The following is a 21,258-nucleotide window of genomic DNA, read 5'->3' on the forward strand; positions in this document are numbered from 1 at the left end:
GCTTCTTTCTCTTTACAATGAAGCTTTTCACCTTTTCCATTTTTCCCCCCCTAGTGGTGCCGCAGATGGAATCCAGGGTCTTGTGCACGCTAGGCAAATGATCTACCACTGAGCTGCAAACCCAGCCCTACAATGAGGCTTTCCAAAAGAACAATTTCAATCTCCAATGCTTTTCTACCTTTTCCTTCCGAGGCAACTGTGGGGGGTGTTTCCCTTGTGACTCCACCCTTGTCAACCCCTCGATGCCTTTCAGGTGGTTCAGCCTAGTGGACTACAGCCTTCCTCCTCCCTGACTCTGTTCTTCTCTAGAGGCTGTGTTTGGGGGCTCTCTTTGCTGCTAGCTCTCTGAGCTGGTCTATTGCTGGGTTCCTCCTTATCTTCTAACCTCTGAATGCTAGCATGGCTCACGGTTCAGGCGTGGAGTATCTGTTCTTCTGGGATGACACGTCTTACCTTGGTGACTTCAGTCCTTCTCATGACTTCAATAGGACCTTCGTACTAGTGGCTGTCATGTGTCATGTTCCCCCAGGCCTCTGTTCAACCAGTATAGACTTGTTTGTCTTCTTCACCTGTGTGGCTTACAGGTTCCTTAAATATTTCCACAAAAACCTTGATCCTTCAGCTAAAAGGAACATCTCGTGGGTCTGGACTCAGGCATGATACTTTGGGTTTCTGTACTTTTTACTTTTTCCAAAGCCTGTCTTTCTAGCACAGCCTACTTAGTCCCCACACAGCTACCACCTGATCCAAGCTATAGTCCTCACCCTGATTGTTGGGACAGCCTTTAGACAAGTGTACCTGCTTCTACCCTTTCCCCTTCTGGAATGTTCTCACCAAGGAGCCACGTAAGGTATGGATGTCTCATACCACAGTTTCCTTCCAACCAGAGTAGCAGACAGGACAGTAGCTGCTTTTTTTTTTTTTTTTTTTTTTAAAGCTGCTTGGGTTCTGGCCACCTTGCCATGGTGTCTTAAGAGGTCTTAAGACATCTGCTTTGAGTCCTCCCCTGAGCACCACCTGGGTCTTTCCTGTCCTCCAGCTGTTTCCCTGCTATGGCTCACTCATTCCTAACACTGGCTCCGAGGTTCTCTGCCTCAAAATAGTTCTATCCGCAACTGCAATCACTTACTAATGCATTCTGTCATCTACTAATTCATTTTAGTTGACCTTTGAATACTTGAGTTCACTGACCTTTTTATTGACTTTCAGTTTTTTCTTCAGTGTCTGCATTTTTGCTTGAGGTTCACTCAGTTTCCATTTTGACTAGGGTGATGCCCTGCCCCCTGCACTACAGAGGCCATTATTTGCAGGGATGGCACGAGGGACAACAGTGCCTGCACCAGAGTTAGCACCGGTGGCATCTGGGGGCTGAATTAATGATGCTTGTGGAGTGTCTTCTGGGCTACTTCTCTGTGCTGTTTGCCAGATAACACACCAGTTGTCAGCCCAGTGCTGGTCTGGGTCGGCACCTGGGGCCCTCAGGGCTGAACCCAGAGCTGGGACTGGAAATCACAGATTGCTTTGTGGAAAACACAAATGGATTTTGCTCTGAGAACTGATTTGGGCTTTTGTTTGAAATGTAATATACAGAATAATAATAAAAGAAAAAAGTCTTTAACATGTAAATGGCTCTGTTGGGCAGAGCCAAGTAATCAAATGAAACAGCTCTTCTTTTCTGTCTGCCCTGGTCCCCAAGGTATTGCTGGATGAGAAGTACTTCTGGGGCTTGTTAATGAGCTGCTGGGGTGCCCTCGGGACAGTGTATGGGAGGGGACTGCTCCTCCCTGGCTGGTATTGGTGTTTGTGGCCCCCAGGGATCACAGAGAGACCCTGCAGGGTGTGCAGGGAAGGAAGGAAGGCAGTGGTGATTGTCATAGGAAGCCAGGCTCCAGGAGGCCACTGGCATGCTGGCTGGGAGGGAGCAACGCATGCACAGATGGCAAACGGGACACAGCTCTGGGTGCCACACCATGAGCAGGGTCGGGGAGGAGGGGGTCTGTCCCATTGAGCCTATGCTCTTTGCTCTCTGTGGGCTTTTTATTATTTTATTTTGAGCCTTTCCTTAGTTCTCCAGCTCATTGCTATTCCACAGATGATAAAATACATTAGTAAATGATCACAGTTGAGGATAAAACTAATTCAGGGCGGGAGACCATGAGAACTGGGGCAAGCGGTAGGGGGCTCATCCATCTGTTCCCTTCCATTTATTAATTCCCAATGTTCCCCACCCCCACACACCTGGCCTCCCTCACATGCTCCCACAGACATGCTCCTGCACACTTCCATGTGTCTCCCTACACCAGCCTGTACAGCTGTACACCTGTGTACACACACACACACAGAGAGAGAGAGAGAGAGAGAGAGAGAGAGAGAGAGAGAGAGAGAAGGGAGACTGGCACCTAGGTTTCTCTCTGCCCCAGGGGAGCAGATCTCTGTTTGCTCATCTGACTCCAAGGAGTCGCCTGGGGCAGCCATTTCTCTCAGAGCTGTCAATTGGAGTTTACCAACAAATGCCAAGAAGCTGCTGCTCCTGAGATCTGAAGCTTCTTCCCGGGATTGTGTTGCTTCCCTGGGGCAGGTGGCTGCAGGGAGACACAGGAATCCATTCTCTATGTCACTCTGCTCCCCATTGCTCAACTTGGCTGTTGTCACTCCTGCATACTTCTAACTGGAGCTTGTGTATTGCACCGAGAACCTTTAGGCGTGGAAGTCGTGTCTGTGCAAGTGTGTGTGTGGGGGGGTGGGGTGGGGTGGGGGCAGGAGTGAGGGATGGGGTTGGACAGTGTGGTACCTCTCCTGTTCCTTCCTGTGTGCAGGGTCCAAGTAAGGAAGATGACATAAGTCTGCATAGAACTACCTGCAGCCTGTGTCCAGGATTTTTCTCTCTGGCCATACAGCCAGACCTGGGTTGCAGGATTGTTATCTCCAGGCCCAGTTGACCATGACAGTGAAGAGGAACAGGATCTGTCTGGGAGCCATCTTGGGTTAAAACTTTAGTTTTGGGATTCTGACTGGGCCACCTGACTCTGTCAGATAGGAAGGAGTTCCCGATACCAAAGCTGCACATGAGTTGTTGCCACCTGTACTGCTCCTAGGTCTTGGTCAGGAGCTGTGCCTGTGTGGGGGGGCATAGGATAGGGTACTGGTTTTTATTGAGTGGTTTCTTTAATGATGGTGTGTGTGTGTGGCCCTTATTCCTGTAGTGCTTCCTGCCTGGTGTAGGACAGATGCAATAGCAGAACCATGGGCCAGTGAGAAGGAGCACAGAAGTGATGTGGTTGGTGGCCCTTGCCCAGGAGTGTCTTTCTGTTCATGGCTCACTAGAGAAGAAGGCTCTGTGAGGTGACTGGGCATGGCTTTGGGGGACTTCCCACAAGTCTTATACTGAGTCCCATTCTGGGAATCGCTGCCTTTTTAAAAACTGGGTTCCCTGGCTTCTCCTCTTCAACTAGCTTCTGAAAGTTAGTTTTTGTATCTTGCCTGCTGCTGTACTGTGGATCTGGGGTCACTCTGGGTTCAACTTCCCATCATTCTACTGGGCTCCTTTTCGGCTTCACTCCTGGGCCTCGCACTCATGGCCCCTAGTGGCCTCACTTCAGATGGGCCGTGAGAGCATAGGGGCAGTGAGTCCTGTGATCTGCGTAGCTGTCCTGTGACATGAGGCTATCAGCATCTGGGACCTCTTCAGCCTTGCACTGGAGCCTTGCAGAGACTGGGAACCTGTACAGAGTTGCCATTTGCTCTGGGGTATTTCCTCTCTAGGACTGAGGCGAGTCCTCTCTTGACTGCCTGTGAGATGCAGAAAAGAAGCTCCTCCCACCTTCCAGCACTGCTCCTGGTCTCTCTTGCCTCCTACAGTCCTGAAGGACCCTGTCCCTTCATGCTACCAGCCATGTTCTATTAGGGCAGCTTGGCTTTCCTTCCCCACAGAGCATCCCAGTCCCCTCAGTAGATGGTACTGTGCCCCCTCAGTCTCTCAATCACCATTTTCAGTTTTCCTCTGTCTTCTCTGTTATCAAGTCTTATGTAGTTTGGTTATCTGCCATTCAGTTCACTTCTTTTGGTGGGCATGGAGAGATGTATTAATTAAGTGACAGAAATCCAGGTTAAACTAGTTTAAGTAAAAAGAGATTTTTTTTTTCTTTAAAGCTTGCTTTTCAAGGATGCATCTAACTTCAAGTGTGGCTGTGTCTAGCAGTTTCAGATGATCATAAAGCCTGCTGTTCCCATTTCCTCTCCCTGGCTTCTCTGTGTTAATCTTCCCCTTTACTCAGCCTGGCCTCCGCATAGGAACGATTTCCCTGCCTGATGAACATGACCACAGGACCTCTACCAAATCTGATCTCTGGTATCTGGTCTTAGCATGAGTTAGGGTCCCTCCTTGGGAAACTCCAGCAAAGGTCGGTCCAGTATGTGGCACCAGCACATCCCTGAGTACTGCAGTCACGGTATGTAGGACATTTCAGTTGGGCCAGGCCTTCTCTGTAGGGGAGTGTCCAGTGTATTAGAGAGGTAGGCGGGCAGGAGGCTATGCAGAAGAAAATGAGAGTGGGGGTTGGGGATGGAGGTTAGGGCAATGTGTGGCTTGGGAAGCAGGGAACTGTGATGATCAGAACCATTTTAAGAAGATTAAGCCATTGGGAGAGTGGGCAGGCCATGGCATGTGGCATAGGGGCCTAAGGAAGCAGGGTTGAAATGGTGTGTGCTGAATCACTAAGGCGATAAAGGGCCTCAGGGACCCTGCCGATGCTCCGATATTAGTAATTTACCATTAGGAAGGTGGCATAAGTGATAATACTGCCCCATGGAGCTTCCTCTGTGTTTCCCACAACTGGCTGATATTCCTGGGCTGAAGATGATTGCTCTGTCTTCACTAGGCAGTGTGGAGCTGAGGATGCTGTACTTCCTCTGCACTCTTCCCAGGTATCACTGTAGGGACAAGCCAGTTATGCTGTTGACCTTGAGTGACAGAAGTCTCATCAACCTATTCCTCTAGCTACTCATTTTGGATTAGGTGGACTCTAGTGGCCCAGGGAGCAAGAGCTGTGGGAGGCAGAGCATGGTGTCCACATAGACCCTGTCTGCACTGAAGCTGGGGCAGGCACAGAGGAGAGAGTCCCACTGCTGAACAGGAAGGAGCTGAGTTCTGGGAGATGGGCAGGTCTGCTACCCTCCAGTAGCACTTTCTCAGAGTAGTGTGCCTTCACTGCCTGCTGTGCCCACAAGGCTGGGCTCACTGTGCTCAGGGAAACCCTTAGCCATACATTGGGGGTGGGGGGACTATGGCTGTCCACTGCCAGATGGAGCTTTTTTAAATCTGGAAGTCTGTGCCTTGTCGCTTTGGGCCCTGGGAGGTAATGGCTGCGGTGAGGTTTGAGCCAGAGCCTGATACCGAGGCTGACACCCAGGGTACCGTGTTAGGTTGTTCTTCTGAAAGCACGTGGGAAGGCCTGCAGCAGTTCAGCAGGACTTTTTGGCTCCCATAAAGTTTTATTTCATTTGAGTCATTTTGAAGACTAAGTTTTTTTGTGTGGATGTTGCGCACATTCTAGAATAACAGCGAGAATGCCCCATCATAGTCTTGCCCGTGGGCACCTTGTTAATGTCTTCAAGTGCACACCTCTCTATTTTTACACACAGTGCACATGATAAAGCCACTGGGATTATTGTAATGACCTACCTGGAAATTTTGGCCTCTCTTCAGCTTCCCGAGTCCTTTGCAGGTAGCCGTGCTTGTTGAGGGAATAACTACGCAGGAGACGTGGGAGGCTCTTGGCATTTGCCATAGAACTTGGCTATGGATAGGCAAGCAGGTGCCACAGTGTGTGTGGTAAGAGTCCCCACCCTTACTTTTTTGTGCACATACTTAGATGCAGCCATATGGCTTGGCCTTTGGCAGAGCATCTTTGGACTGCTGTGAGCATAGCCACAGGTGCCTCTTTCTAAAGGAGGTGATAGCATGACTCAGAGTGGGCACTTTTGGTTGGAGGCAGAAAGTTGCAGAGCTGAGCTGCCATGTAGGGTAAAAGAGAAGAATGAGAATGAGGAGGAAGAAGAAGAAGAGGAGGGGGAGGAGGAGGAGGAAAAGAAAGAAGAGGAGGAGGAGGGGGAAGGGGGAGGAGGAAGAGGGAAGGGGGAGGAGGAGGAGGGAAGGGGGAGGAGGAGGAGGGAAGGGGGAGGAGGAGGAGGAGGGAAGGGGAGGAGGAGGAGGAGGGAGAAGAAGAGGGAGAGGAGGGGGAGGAGGGGGAGGGAGAGGAGGAGGAAGAGGAAAAGGAGGGGGAGGATGGGGAGGAGGAAGAGGAGGGGGGAGGAGGAGGAGGAGGAGGAGGAGGAAGAGGAGGAAGAGGAAGAGATCATTATTGTTGAAGGAGGATTTTTCTGTGGTTTGTGGACACATCCTCTATGGCTGCTGATTCTAGCCACCTTTAACTTGCATGGCTAGGAGGCCTCAGAAAATTCTAGGACATTATGAGCTCAGAGCTGAAAGCACAGAGCTCAAAGTTAAGCTGACTACTCAGACATCCTCTGGGTTGAGAGAGCTGTTAAAGCAAAACATGATGCTAGATGTTGTGGAAGACGCCATGTAGAGTCAGGCTAGTCTGTGCAAACTGTGCTACGAGGAGGGTCGGCTAGCTGTCTTCTGTGGCCTGTCGGATAGTCTAGCCGGCCATACTTTGCCTAGAAAACAAAGAAGCCAATGCACTTATCCTAAGGACAAGCTTCATACCCAGTTCTTGGTTTGGGAACTTGTGGCCCTTTTGGACTTGGGTGGTGACATAAGCCCTGTGGAGTGGTGGAATCAGCCGTGGGCCACTTTCAGTTTTCCCCTCTGTTAAAAAGGCACTTGGTAAAGTGACAGTAGCATCCCCTGTAAATTGAGCCATAAGTTACTGGGGCCAGGCACAGGGCTTTCATCTGATTGTCCTTTGTCTGAGGTAGTCCCCAACACTCAGTTAGACATGAATTTATCAGTGAGCTCACCTGAACTTCGGGTCTCACAGAGAAATGGCGGGGAATGTGTTGACCACTGCCACTCCTGTTTTTCCTATGGCAGATCCTCTTTCCCATAGATCTGTTCCTTCCTACTCTCATCTCTATGGTATACCCTGGAGCCTCCCATGCTGAACTCTTCCAGCATCTTCCACACACCCAGGCTTTCTCCTTGTATCCTCCTGGATTTCATTACACCAGCATTTAGGGTCCTGTACTGTGTAGCCTTCCTGTCCCTGGATGGAGTGGTCACTGTTTGTTTATTTATTTATTTATTTTATTAACAAACAGCCAGAAGTCATATGTCCATCTTCCCTATTAGCCCCTGGGGCTCCTAGGAATCCCAGTAACATAGCCTACAGGAGCAAACACCACATCTGGGTGGGGCCTGGGGCCTGGGGCCTGGGGCCTGGGGCCTGGGGCCTGGGGCCTGGGGCCTGGGGCCTGGGGCCTGGGGCCTGGGGCCTGGGGCCTGGGGCCTGGGGCCTGGGACCTGGGACCTGGCCAGAGCCTGAGCAATAGTGACTGAATCCCTGTTGATGACTGAAGGCCCTAATTTCTGCCCTATGTATGTCCCCAGTTCCTTCCCCAAGCTAGTGGCAAGTGTCAATGTTGGTAGAGCTCTTGCTAGGCTCCTGAGTGCAGAACATTAGTCTCCTTAAGGCCAGGCATTATTGTTAGGTCATATTTCAGAGGGGCCAGAAGGTTAGAAGGAGCTAAGTCTCTCATGCTCAGGGCCAGTACCTGGCAGGGTACTAGTGACTGGCAGGTTGTGGTTTTGGTTCCACTCTTAGCTCTCTCTGACCCAGTTTCAGGATCTCAACCACATGCTGAGGGGTGAGCCTGTCTTCCCTGGAGAAGCTCTTCCTGGAAGACCTGCATCAAATTCTCTCCTTCTTCCCTTTGGCCTTACTCATGGGAGAAGGTGTGGAAGGTGTGTCTGAAGTTCATGGCATTTCCCCCAAATTTAGTGACCCAAGCAAGCAAGAAGAACATACCTGAGCCTGGGCTCTTCCTGCTGCTGAGGGAACCATGGGAGCCATCTCATTTATAGCCTGAGCCACCTGAACTGGAGGATGCTGGCTACTCCCCATGGCGTCATTTCCAAATCTCTGATTAGGGCCTGATTTCTAGGCTGCTATAGGCTGGTGGCCCAGGCTCTTCTTCATACCTTTTTCCTATTATGGAGGAGAATAAATATCTCTACCTTGTAGGTTTGTGGTGAGATCCAAGAGAAGCCTGTATCTATACTTAAACAAATATCTGTTCCCACACTAGGTGCCTGTATATATACCTCTATACACTCACACCTCTGCCTTATCTAGACACCTGTCTTCCTATTATTTATTTAGTTAGATCCATTCCCTAAGCCATGCCTTACATCTTTATTTATACTCATGTTTGTATCTATATCTCCTCTGTACCTGCATCCATCCTAACCGCTATACTTATAGCTATTTCTATATCTCCCCCATAACTATTCCTGTACCTACACATCATCTGTACCTATGGCTATATCTACCTTGCATCAACACCCACACCTACTGCTCTACCTGCCTAGCTCAGAATGGAGTCTGGTTCTTGGGAACCACTGAGCAGGTGTAGCTGATATGTGATCACTCTGACTGAAGGTCATGGATGTGCAGCATTGGCCTGTTGAGCCAGGTGACACCATGACATGCTGCCTATCTATGCTGAGTGCTCTCTGGCTTACCCTCAGCCTGACCTACAGATGATATGGTATAGATCTCATGCTTTGTGGATCATGTCTGAAGGGCCTGGATCACATTACTTAGGTGACACATTGATTAGAAGTTAACCCCTTTGTCTTTGTGACATGCAGTGGCTCAAGTCTCCTGGATGATCCTTTGTGGGTCATTAAGGATGTCACACTGAGTTTAAGGAAGCATGTCATTACAGGGTTTCACTGTGTGCATCACATGCAAGGTGATTCTGTGTATGACAATGATATTCAGAAACTCCCTTGCTGGCAGCTGGAGGCAGACACAGCAAGATGGTGTCTGGCTCACATGTTGTGACCTTCAAAGCCATTCCTGTCAGCTGATACCAGTGGCACCTTGGTAAAGTGAAGCAATGCCTCGTTAGGTTGTAGAGTCTGGGGAGAGTAGGTGGGCTGGACTAGGGACACCCTGGATACTTCTCTTGGCTTAGGGAAGAACAGGGGCAAAGGTCCTTGACTACCAGGAGAACACGGCTTCTTTCTTCTTCCTGACTCCAAGTCTCCACAGAGGGAAAACTGCTGATGTGTGAACTCTAGAGCCATCTGGGCAATTTGGGGCCTTGAAGCATTTATAGGCAAGGCACCATTGCACTGCACTGCTACAGTGTCACAGCAGGTGATGAGGCTGTACCTTCTACACTTCAGTAGAGCTAAGGCCAAATGACCATAGGTCCTTTTCTTCCTCATCAGCTCCTGTCTGTCTGCACCTTCTTTGCCATCTCATATCTACTACTTCCCTCTGATATTATCTATGCCCTTTGCTTTGATGCTGGCCCAGGGTGTGTGCACCTGGCAGCAGGTAACATCCCAGTTTCCCCTCAGTACCTGCCTTTACTGGGACATTCACTTGGCCTTTATTCCTTCCCTGACTGCTGTGCTTAGAGCCCACGGGCCAGAGGGCATGTGCTTGTCACTTGTAGCTGTGCTTCCTCTTAATGGCCTTGCTTCGTGATGGCACTTGGTGACCTTTTTTCAGGGCTCTATCTGGGAGCTGGTGGAAGATGAGCTGGCTCAGCAGTGGTGGCAGTGGATGCTGTTTTGTGAGCAGGTGCTCTGGTCTGTGCAGAGTTGCTCTTCCAGCCTCCTTAGCTTGGAAACAGAGCTCCTGCATTCCTGTTAGCATCAGTGAGTGGGAGATGTGCAGTGATCAGAGAGGGGTGGGATGCATGTGCCGACACAGAAGCATGCCATTGTATGTGACTGTGTGTGTGCATGTATGCAGCAATGTGTGTGTGCATGTATGTATATGGATTTTTTTTTTTTGTGAGGACAGGTGTATGAATGCAAGGATGGGTCTATGTAGTTTGTGTGCACAGATGTGAAGACAGGTATATATGGGCAGATGTGTGGGAGCAGTTGTATGTAAAAGGACTCTCTCCCTTTATGTGTGTGTGTGTGTGTGTGTGGTGTGGCACATAGGAAAACTGCTAAGCTATACCATCTTCTGAGCCACTTTCTTTCTCTAAGTAAGTCTGCCCCATTGAACTCTGCTCATCTCTGCTGAACCCTCTCCTCCAGCCAGGTAATGGGATATTCTTTGGGCCCTTCCACATGTCATAATCTGAACTGGATAAAAGCTCTGAGCCCAGGATGCCCAAGTCTTTTCTGCCCTGCCCTTTGTTTTTGAGAAAGCATAGCATAAAGTAGGGGAAAGATGACTGCTTATAAGCCATAGAGGGTCCTGTAATAGAGCCTCCCTCGTGGCTCCTGTCAGAAACCAGCCCTACTAACATTGCCACTCAAACTTCTATTCTCTGCATCTCTGAGACCATGTATTTTTGTTACTCAAGCTACTTGGTTGTTGGCATTTTGTTGGAGCACCCCACTGTACCTTTAAGATTGTGTCACCCTTTTTCTTTGTATATGTGTGTTTCGTGTGCTTGTGTGTGTGCACGTGTGCATACTCATGTGCATTCATGGTGTACATGTGGAGGTCAAAGGACAACTATGGGGAATTGGTTTTCTTTTTCCACCTTTATGTGGGTTCTGATGATCAAACTCAGGTTGCCAGGCTTGGAGAGTTAAGTGCCTTGGCCAGTGAACAATCTCACTGGCCCCCAAACTTTGTTGTTGTTATAAAGAATGCATTGGAGCTGCAAAGGAACAGGGACCAGAATCCCAGTGTCCCATCCAGTGACCCTTGTAATGACGTCCTCAAGGCTCTACCATCTCCCAGTAGAACCACCAGCTGGTGATGAAACCATCACACATGGCCTTTGGGGAACAGTCACATTCCAAACCATAACAGGTGCTTTCGTGGTGGCGGCAGACCTGTGATAGTATTTCATACTTCTTACAAAGTTTGCCTTTGGTGCTTTCTCCTTCTTTTAAAAATGTTTTGGAGATGAGATCTTGAAGCTGGCTGCTCTGCCATTTTGTTCCTCCTTTGTTTTTAAAAGATATTGTCTCTAGATCTAAAAATCTAGGGCGATATCTTTTTTTTTTTTCTCCTTTGGTACCCTGGAAGATGTTGATTCATTCTTTTTCTTGTGTCTTTTCATGTCTGGTGAGGAGTTTGCTGCTCTTCTTATTCTTTTTCTTTTGAACACAGCATGCCTTAACTCTCTGGCTGCCTCTAAGATGTTTTCCGTTATCCCATTTTTGAATATATCTTGGTTGTGATGTGCTTTTCTGTAGTTTCTTCCCGTGTTTTTTCTGCATGAAGTTTCTTGAAATTTTAGGACCTGTGTGTTTGTAGTGTTGATCTAATTTGCAACTATTAATAAAATTTTAATATACTGGAATTTTCCCTGGTCCACTGATGTCATATTTTTTTCCTCTTTCATCTTTTTAAAGATTGTTCCCTTTGGGGCAGTTTCCTTCCCACGTGTTCATGTCTGCTAACTTTCCCTTCTGCCCCGTCTGCCCTGCCACTCAGTTGTCTCACACACTCTCATTTTTTCAGGAGTTGAAGCTGGGGTTTCATCTTCATCTTCTTTTAAAACCCCTTAAACACAGGATATGCTGTAAAGACCGTTTTAATATCCCTACCTGCCAGGTCTGACAGCTGGGCAGGTGTGGTTTCAGTTTTGTTAGATTCCTCCCTCCCCCCCTTCCTATGGATAATACTTTCCCCTGGTTTTTAACACACCAAGTGACTTTGACTGGATTCTAGACAGCGACACAGACACCTCCGTATTCCTAGAAGCACTGGAGCTTTATTCTAGGATACACTTACCTGGAAACAGTTTGTGACTTGCTTTTACTGTTTGTCAAAAAGTAGAGAGTTGCTGCCTGCCGAGAAGGGATGTCTCTGTGCACTCTATCAGGCTAACAGACTGGGAACGGAGAGGTTTCGGAGTCTGTCTGGAAGCTGACACAGTTCTGTGCCCCATGTGAGTGCCAGGCAGTCCCTCAAATACCAGTTTGTATTTATTTCCGTGTGTGTGTGTGTGTGTGTGTGTGTGTGTGTGTGTGTGTGTGCGTGTGCGCGCGCTCGAATGTGTGCATGTGAACCAGAGTGCATTTGGAGGGCAGAGGACATGCTCCAGAAAGGAGTTCTCTTCCCTCATGGTCTGGGTCCAGGGAGGGAATTCAGGTCTCCAGGATGGAAAGCAAGCACCTCCATCTGCAGAGCCATTTCACTGGCTCTCCCTTAAATCTTTCAGATAATTCTTTCCCTGGATTTGGATTTCTCCTAAGTCTGCAGCCGACTTGAATGGGACCTTCTGGAAGTGACCAGCTCTCTCTCTCTGGGAGCATCTCTTCTTCGCTCTGCTATGTGACCTCTGACCACCTAGGCCACTGTAAGGTCTTAACAGCCAATCTTTAACCCAGGGCATCAGCTGGACTCTTTCTGACCCTCCCCTTGGGTCTTCCTCAGTGACCATAGAAACTCTTTTCTAATTGATTAACTGGTTAATTAGTATGTCTTAGTTAGCATACAAAATCAAATAATGGGTTTGACTGTATTTTCATACATAAGTCACTGTACTTTCCTCATGCTCACCCCTGTTTCCCTGAATGTTCCATTCCTCTTTCTAGATAGTTCTGCTTTGTGTTGTAAGGTGTGTGTGTGTGTGTGTGTGTGTGTGTGTGTGTGTAGGGGGTGGGTTCTTTTCTCTCCCAGGAGGCATGTGAGGACGGGATTTACAGTGAACAAGCTTTAGTGCAGCCCAGGTGTTGGAGTCCCAGAGGAGCCAAGAATGAACCACCCACTGTGTGTGTGTGTGTGTGACCTTAGTGGGCATGGTTCATCAGGAACCTGGCTTTCCCTGTGTTTCATATGGGTGATGGATGGTATCAACTGAGTCTGCCCATCAGGGCTCTGCCTGCTCCATCCCTCCAGACATCTTGGAGGAAGTGAAAGGTTCAAACAACCTCCAGAACCTCCAGAAGTGGTAGGTGCAGGTTACCCGTGTGTTGCTGTTGTCTTAGTAATGTCCTGGGAAGTACTTATTTTCAGCTATAGAAGCTGAGGGTCGCAGGATGGTGGGGAACTTTCCAAGTTGGATGTGACTTAGCTTGAATTTGAACACATTTGTTCTTCAAACCCTGGTATTTCTAACATGCATCATTATTTTCTGTATCATGTTAGAGTTTGTCACTAGCCCTGTGTGGAAATCAGCTGGGGTGTTGGTAGCCTTCTGTTAGTCCCTGACCCCTTTGCATGCTACAAACCACGTTCTCTCAGTGCTGATCTGGGTTGGAATAGGTTGGTCTACGTTGCAGTAACCTGAAGTGCTGAGATTTCTTGCTTGGGCTGCATGTCTACCAGAGGCTGTTGGCCAGGTACATTACAGGCATCTTCTCACTCCAGAAAAAGCAGCGTATGGGAAGCTACTGTTGGAATACTGGTTGTTGGTGGTGCTGCTTGGACAGGACAGAACTGCAGAGCAAAAACCAGCTCTGACATGCCTCCTTAGAACAAACGTAACTGCTTTGGGCACGTTGGCTAGTGCAGCTTACCTACCAGGCCCAACTTCTGGTGTTGAGGGAGTCCTTTGGGCTTGGGTGCCAGGAGAAGTATTAATGGATACAGACTTCCCTGTCAGTGATGGCTTTCAGGGTGTAACCCAGTGTGAGGGAGTTGGCACTGTACAGGGAAGACAGTCCCTCCCCCTTCTCCTGGAGCTCATTGTCTGGTGTAGGAACCATCATAATAGGAGAGAGGAAACCTTAGCCTGGTCAGACTGTGTGACACAGCAAGTGCAGACTGTGGGGGAGTACCAAAGCAGTGACTCATTCTGCCTAGGGAAACTTGCAGATGGGGCAGTTCCTGCAGCTCCAGCTCAAAGATAAGAAGTCCCCAGTGAGGAAGAAGAAAAGAGGGAGGGGTTGCTGCTGTCTGGGGAACAGATGTGCACAGGCACAGAGACCCAAGGCAGCTGCTGGGGCTTTACAAATGGCTTGTGTGTTTTCAGTGCTGGGGACCTATGGGCCTGTGTCAGGAAGGAGGATGCTAGGATGGGGTAGGACTTGGAGTAAGGATTTCTTTCCCATGGGAAGGATGTCATATCCCTTAGTCTCTTGCTGTCCAATGGCTAAGCTACTGCTGGCTGAAGAGTTCTGGCTGGTGGGTGTGGAACTACCTGCCTGGCAAACCCCCCCCCCCAGCTCCAGGTCTCCTGACTGGTGGCAAGGCTAAGCCCAGCTCCCCTGCCGGCAGTCCCTGCTGTTCACCCTAGGGGGATGAATCAGCTCCATTCTTGGTGAACAAAAGCTCTTGGGTTGCCAGGGAGATGCAGGCAGCAGCAGCAGCCCTGTACTTCCTGGAGCTGCAGTTTGGTGTCAGGAAGAGATGGGCACTTAGCAGCACTGAGAATGGAATCCAGTTCTGCCCACAGAAGAGCAGACTTGCTTGACCCTTCAATATGTGATGTGTCAGGGTGGATCCCAGGTCCTAGCAGGATTTAATCTGACTATAGCCCTGCCTGTTGGTGGCATGACTTCAGGCCCCATCTGCTTCTCAGAGCTTTCTTTGTTGAGCCTGAAGTTGGGCTAATGAGACCCAGTTTTAGAGGCCAAGCTACCTCATGAGGTTCTAGGTGGGCGGCCCCCTCCCTCATACATTTATTATGCACTGAACATTTATGGCTATCTGCTGAGCACTGTCGTGGTGGCAGGAATCCATGCTCTGATGTAAAGTTGACATGGGCATGACACTGACCTGGGTGTCACTGTGTCATCAAACATGGATTGTTCCTCTTGAAGATAGGGGCACTGCAGGGATTGAGGTACAGGGGTAGAGGAGGAGCCCCACATCCCAGCTGGGATGGGTGAGCATGGGGCAACCTTGTGAACCTTTGCACTGTCCTGCTATGAATCTGAGAGTGCAGAGGCACTAAAGTTTAACTGAGCCAGAGAAAGCTGCCAGGAGTGGTGGGTGTGACTTTAGGACAACTAGGGAACCACAATCAAGAGGACAAGTGGTCTTTTCCTGTCTTGGTCCTAGAAGAGATAATGCAGCCGGGCGGTGGTGGCACACGCCTTTAATCCCAGCACTTGGGAGGCAGAGGCAGGCGGATTTCTGAGTTCGAGGCCAGCCTGGTCTACAGAGTGAGTTCCAGGACAGCCAGGGCTATACAGAGAAACCCTGTCTCAAAAAAAAAAAAAAAAAAAAAAAAAAAAAAGATAATGCAGATTGTGTCTGAAGGCTCTGGGCTGGACTGACACCATGTTAGAGACCTGGGATTGGGGATCGGAACTGGACAGCATTCCTTTCATCTGTCCCCATCTGAGAAGGCTGGTTCCTTTGCACACTTGATAGAGAAACTTGGGTCAGATTTGGGTGGAGTAGGGGACAGTTGCAGAGCGGGGGGGGGGGGGGGGGGGGTGTTACTTGACTGTGAGGAAGTGCTAGGAATCCAGGAAGTGAAAGTGGATTTAGGGGCCTGGTAGAGTGGTTTGGGGTTATTGGTATCTCTGTGTGTGAGTTTGTATGTGTGTTGGGGGGAGTCAGGGATTTCATATGAGTGTTTTCTATAGGGTTGGGTGTCATTAGAGGTCCATTTGTGGCAACATTGTGGTGAGGTTGTTGTGGCTGTGCACTGTGGCTTTGTGGCAAGCCTTGGAGTCATAGCCAGGGTCACAGGTGTGTTTGGGAGTTGGCTATGGTGGTGCTGAGGGTAGAGGATGAATAGTCCTAGCAGGGCAGCTTCAACCTTAACTCTGTGGGGACCTATTTCTTTTCTTGCTGCCCCACTGGGCAGCTTGGGGCAACTCTGTAAGCGTGTCCCCAGGCAAGAGGAATCTCTGAAGTTTGGGACCAGAAGGTTGAGAGGCAGGACACGGATTCAAGAGGCTAAGCAGAATGAAAATTAACTTTTGGACAAATATGATTATGATGTCCAATCAGGAGCATCCTTTCACTGCTGGAAAATGTGGACTTCCTCTCTGTTAAAGACAGGTGACATTCAGCAGCACTGAAGGAAGACAGACCACAGAGAATCACCGTCATGTGTGGGAACTGAGTACTCCTGCTTGCTCCTCCACGGACTGGGAAGAGCTGGACTCCACGTCGAACCCCTGAATGCTTACGAAAGCAAAAGAGCAGATCTGTGGGTGAGATGGCAGGGCTAGTAGTAAAAGTTGGGGCTCTGGAATCTGATACATTTGAGTTCAAATCCACACCGGGTCACTTAGAAGCTATGAGTTTGTGTGGATAAGCCTCAGCATCTTTACCTTCTGAGTGGAAGCTGTCTCTAATCCTTGACTTTTCAATCATGTGACAGACATAGTGCCTGGCACAGATGGTTGGGATAGATGCAGCTAAAATGACTGGAATGTCATGGACGTGGGTTACTTTCCCAGGAGCAGAGGCCTGATAAGAGTCCCAACAGAGAATACAAGAGAAAGAGGAAGAGAGGGAGGAGGAAAGGGGTGGTTAGATAACATCAGGGAAGTGGAGGGAAGAGGAGTGAGAACATTTAAAAAGATGGAACCAGGTTTGAGGAGAATGCATCAGAAGGAAGCTGGGCAGGGTGGTCATCCAGACTGAAGGTCTAGGTCATGCTGGCTGGGCAGGATTATTGAGCAGTCTGTGCCTACTACCCCTAGTGTGTAGCCAGGGTGACATCTTCCTGGGCATGCTACTTTAGTTACTTAACTAGCCAATAAAAGCAAAAGGCCAGGCAAGTGCAGGTCTCAGGCTTCTGTGAAGGATGGCACTACTTGGGGGAATTTCTGAGGATGGCCAAGAAGCAGCTCTTTCCCCTGCGAGTCTCTGCTCAACAGAGTTGGCTTCCTGCAGAGGCTGTCTCATCTGTCGAGCCATGGAAGACAGGGCCAAGGTGCTGCAGCCAGGCGATTAGGAGGTCTCTGTGTTGGGCGTCTGTCTGCCCGAGTGCCTGCCTCTCTGTTGCTCTGAAGGAGGCAGGGGCTGGGCCTGCAGCTGCCTGGGCAGAGCTGCTCCTTCGAGGGACTCTCCGACAGCTCCTCTCTGTGGTTACATACTTGCAACGTCATGTCTACTGGTCTACAGCATACCTGACCTTCACAGTCAGCATGGGGCATCATTATGCTGAGTGGGTGTGGCTGGAGATGGATTCTGAAGAAGTGTAGTGAAGCTTAGGTCAGGTCCACGTTGTCAGATAAAGCTGCATCTGAAGGGCCTTCATCCAGAGTTGTGTGGCAGGGTAGAGAGCATCAGGGACCAAATGTCTCCCAGCTGTGGGGCAGGTTACAGACTCCAGCCCTCGGAGAAAGTGGGACAAGGTGCCAAGGGCACACGTGACACAAGGAGGGCAGGCTGGGAGTTCTATTAAGCTTCCAGGCGACAGAGATGTTGCCGAGAACTCAAAGATAAAGGAAATGACATTGAAGACTAAGAGGCAAGGTTTTACCTGCTCGTGGGGTTGGCCTCCTGGTTCCACAGTGACACAGCTGCCGGGATGGGACACGCCGGCAACCAACAGTCTGCCATGGCTCGGCCGGAACGTAAAGTGGAGAGTTTAGTTAAGACTCCATATGAAAATGAATTCAGTGAGTGTCCAAGGTCACAGTGAAACAACATTGACACAAAAGCCAAGAACCTGCTGGAAGGAAGAGACCTGGATTCTGTTCCCAGCTCTGCCGTGAACTTGTTGGGTTCTCAGACAAGTCCCCTCCCCTCTCTCATTTTCATCTGGATCCTTTGTAAAACTGAGACCCAGGCTTTTTCCAATCTGTTCAAATGGCATGCTCCTTGATACCTTCTCAATAGAGCTCAGTGGGGTGGGGCAGGGAAGACTCGGTGGTCTAGCCTGTCTTCTATTGAAAGCTTGCTTCTAAATACAAGTCGCTGTTTGTAAATCAGCTCATTTTGAGACTTGCTGAGTGCAGGGCACTGGGCTAAGCATTTGACAAACATTAACTCGCTTAATTTCTAAAGCAGTATCGGGAGCAAAGCAGGGAAAACCTGTCACAGAGAGGTGAGGTGATGATGCATGGTCACAGAGCCAGGTTTCCAGCCCAGACCGTGAGGACCTAGGATCCCAATTGCTCTCCCTGATCTGATGATGCCTGGTGCCCTTAGAGGTTGCAGAAAGAAGTGAAGAAAGTGGCTTGTTTTGCTGAGTGAAAGAAAGACCACTGGACAGGAGCTTAGGACTCTAGGGGACAGGATGGGGGTGGGGGGGTGAAGACACCCAGTCAGTCTTTCTCTAGAGAATGTCCCCCCATCTTACAGGAGGACCAAACTCCTCCGCCTTGAAGCCTTCCCAGCTGGGACCACCGAGGCCCAGGGGAGTCAACGGTGAATTATAGGGGTTGCGTGGCCTGCACGGATGCGTAGGAATCGAATGCAGGAGTTTCTCTTCCAGGCACACACTTTAACCACCAAATTTATATAAGCAGATAAAATGCAGGGGGTGTAATGTCAGATTAATGGATAAATAACCGTCCTGGGTTTTGGCACGGTGGCGGAGCGCGCCAGTGAGAAGCCTCATTATGTGCGGCTCTGCCTCGAAGAACAAGCCTCTCGCTGCCACCCCAGCACCGGGTCCGCGAACAGAGCATGAAATTGTTGGAAATGGCTCCCCTTCACCCTCAGAACAAAGATGTTTTCTCCAGCATAAATCGGCTCTCTCTCGGAGCGGGGGCCGGCGTTCCCACAAACGCAGCCTATGCTGCGCTGGCGGCCGGGGGAGGGGGCTGTGCGCCTGGGAACGAGGGCTTCCTGCCTGGCTGCTGCGGTGGCTGCAGCGCTGCTCCTGGCTCCATCCCTGGGCCTCCGGGGACAAGGAGCGCACATCTGTAGCGATGTGGAACCTTGCGTGGACTGAGGTTGGAATTAGAGCTTGTGGAAAGGCAGTGAGGGTTGTGCTGGGCGTTTTTTAACCTCTCTGAGTGTAGTATGTTTGCAGAGAAGTGAAGCCCTGGTAGGGAGCAGAGATAAGGTGGGATGAGTGACAGACCGCAGCAGCTCCAGCAGTGCCAACAACTGCCAGGCACGGGGGTGGAGCCATAGGTACCACCCACCCGCCTCTTTCCCAACCAAGTCCTGGGCTTTCTGGACCAGAAGAGTCAGCCCCCTTTCTCTCTCTTTATCCTTTTTCTTCCTGGAGGTTGCTTGGACAGGGAAAAAGAGCACCCGATTCACTGCCTAGCGGTGTTACTTTGGGCAAACTGCTTTGCTTCTCGGAGCTTCACTCTTGCTACCTGCTGATTAAGAACAATAGGCCCACCTTTCAAGACTGGTTATACACAGTGATATGCCCAGCACACACTGTGCTCCTTGGATAGTAATATTCTATAAGAGCTAGTAATATTCTTAAGGAGTCTAGCCCTGAGATATGACAAGGGCAAGCCAGCTGTGCATGACCTTCAGGGTTTTCAATGGGAACTGGGACCTTTATGCTAGTGGCTGCTGGATGCATGCATGTATAGCATTCATAAACACCTACCCAGGCCTTCTTGGGATAGATAGCACCTAGTGGATTTCCAGTAGCACCTGGCCTTATAGATAGTGGGATCTATTTACCTTTTCTTTCTCCTTCCCTTGGCCTTTCTCTCCTACTCCACCCACTCTAAAGAGTTTCTTGCTGAGAAGTTGGGAAAAGAGAGTTTGAGGGAATGTCCTAGACCTGGGCTTGGTCATGTGAGGCCTAGGGCAGGAGCGAGGGTGCTGCCCTTTGCTGCTGATGGAACATTGGCTAGGTAGTGTATAAGGCATGTTCCAGGCACTGGGGACTCAGGTGACCAGAACCCATGAAGTCCCTACTCTTGCAGAGTTTGCAGTCTTCTGGAGAAGGGCAGTGATGCCTGGTGACAGACTTGGGGCTCTGCACTCACTGAATATCTCATCCGCAGCACCAATGAACAGATTATGTCCACTCTGTTCCATGCTGGCAGGTCTGGTATGCCTTGTGTGTCCTCCAGTGATCCGAAAGCCCCACTGGTACAGAGCCCTTGGCATAGATGAGGCAGCTTCAAGCTAGATCCCATCAGATTATTTTGCAATCATATAACTTGTTAGGGCCTCAGTTTCTTCCTGCCAAAGTTGGAATAATAGTCACTCCACCTCTCCGGACTGGGCAGAAAGACCCTATGTAGAGCCTGGCAGGCTAAAGGATGCTTCTTTCATGTTAGGTGTTTGGGGGTCTTTGTGGGATCCTAAGACCCCTCTCCTTTGCAGCTTCCACATAGGCCATTTCTTAGGTCTGAGGAACACCTATCTGGGCTCTAGTCAAGCAGACTCCCCAGGTAGCAGCTCCGTCTCCCACCTGCCAGATCTCTGTTTAGCTTAGAATTAAAGACAAAGCCAAAAAAACCTTTCTGCCATTGAAAGCAAGGGAGCTGTCTGTCTTGCCAGCTCTGGAGTGGTTCAGCAAGACCAGGAGGCTGGTGATGAGTGAACCTGTCTGTGGGGCCTCCCCGAGGCATTTTTCCATCACTGTCCTGTCTGTCATCATGGCTATCACATTTGCAGCCACATGCTGGGGAAGTGCTGTTGCTCCATTTTCTGTGTTTGGAGGAGGAACAGTTCCCATCTTCACCCAGCTCCTAACAGCCCTCGATAGCCCCTGCCTTGAGCCTCTGAGATGTCATCTACTGTTGTGTCTGTCAGTGTTCCCTCAGAGACCAGCAGCTCCTGACGGCTTTGCTGGAGTCCAGGGGTCATTAAAGAGCCCAAGGCCCCTGCTGGACACAAGGATCAGAATAAAGGCTGTCATGAAGTAACACCCACAGTGTGTAGCTCAGTAGTACACACATGGCAGGTGGGCGGTGCCTATGCCTCCAGGTTTAAGGTAACAGATAACAAGAAAGGTGCTTACTGACCTGACCACCCCACATGGTGATTCTTGCTTGTTCCATGACCACATATTGTCTGACTCACACTAACAAAGCTCACAAGAGACTGACTTCAGTTGAAAACGTGCCAGCTTGTTAATGAGAAACCAGAGCCTGTGCTCTGGGTCCTTCCAATGTCCAGAGAGCAAGAGCATCAGATGATACTGATATTTGTTTTCACTTGAGGCACAAGAGGGAGGAGCCTGCTGGGGACCTTGTGGGTGGGTCCCAGGAAGAGGCTTCTTGACCATCATTTAGCTTCTCCTTCTGGAAAGACATCAAGGTGCTTCCTGTGACCCCTCCCCTCAGCCCACATT

The 21,258-nt window shown here is 49.8% G+C and overlaps 1 protein-coding gene and 1 long non-coding RNA gene across 3 annotated transcripts in view; one reads left to right on the forward strand and one right to left on the reverse strand.

Annotated features, from left to right (window-relative positions):
* Positions 1 to 21,258, forward strand: part of Grid1 (glutamate ionotropic receptor delta type subunit 1) — a 714,697-nt gene that overhangs the window by 57,076 nt on the left and 636,363 nt on the right. The window lies entirely within an intron of this gene.
* LOC143441771 (uncharacterized) lies at positions 15,852 to 20,980 on the reverse strand. Its single transcript, XR_013109447.1, has 3 exons — positions 20,930 to 20,980; positions 19,943 to 20,141; positions 15,852 to 19,026 (listed from the first exon to the last, which is right to left on the reverse strand). It is a non-coding gene; the product is annotated as an uncharacterized LOC143441771 (long non-coding RNA).

Source organism: Arvicanthis niloticus, chromosome 3, assembly GCF_011762505.2.
Source record: "Arvicanthis niloticus isolate mArvNil1 chromosome 3, mArvNil1.pat.X, whole genome shotgun sequence".
In the NCBI taxonomy this organism is placed as follows: Eukaryota; Metazoa; Chordata; class Mammalia; order Rodentia; family Muridae; genus Arvicanthis; species Arvicanthis niloticus.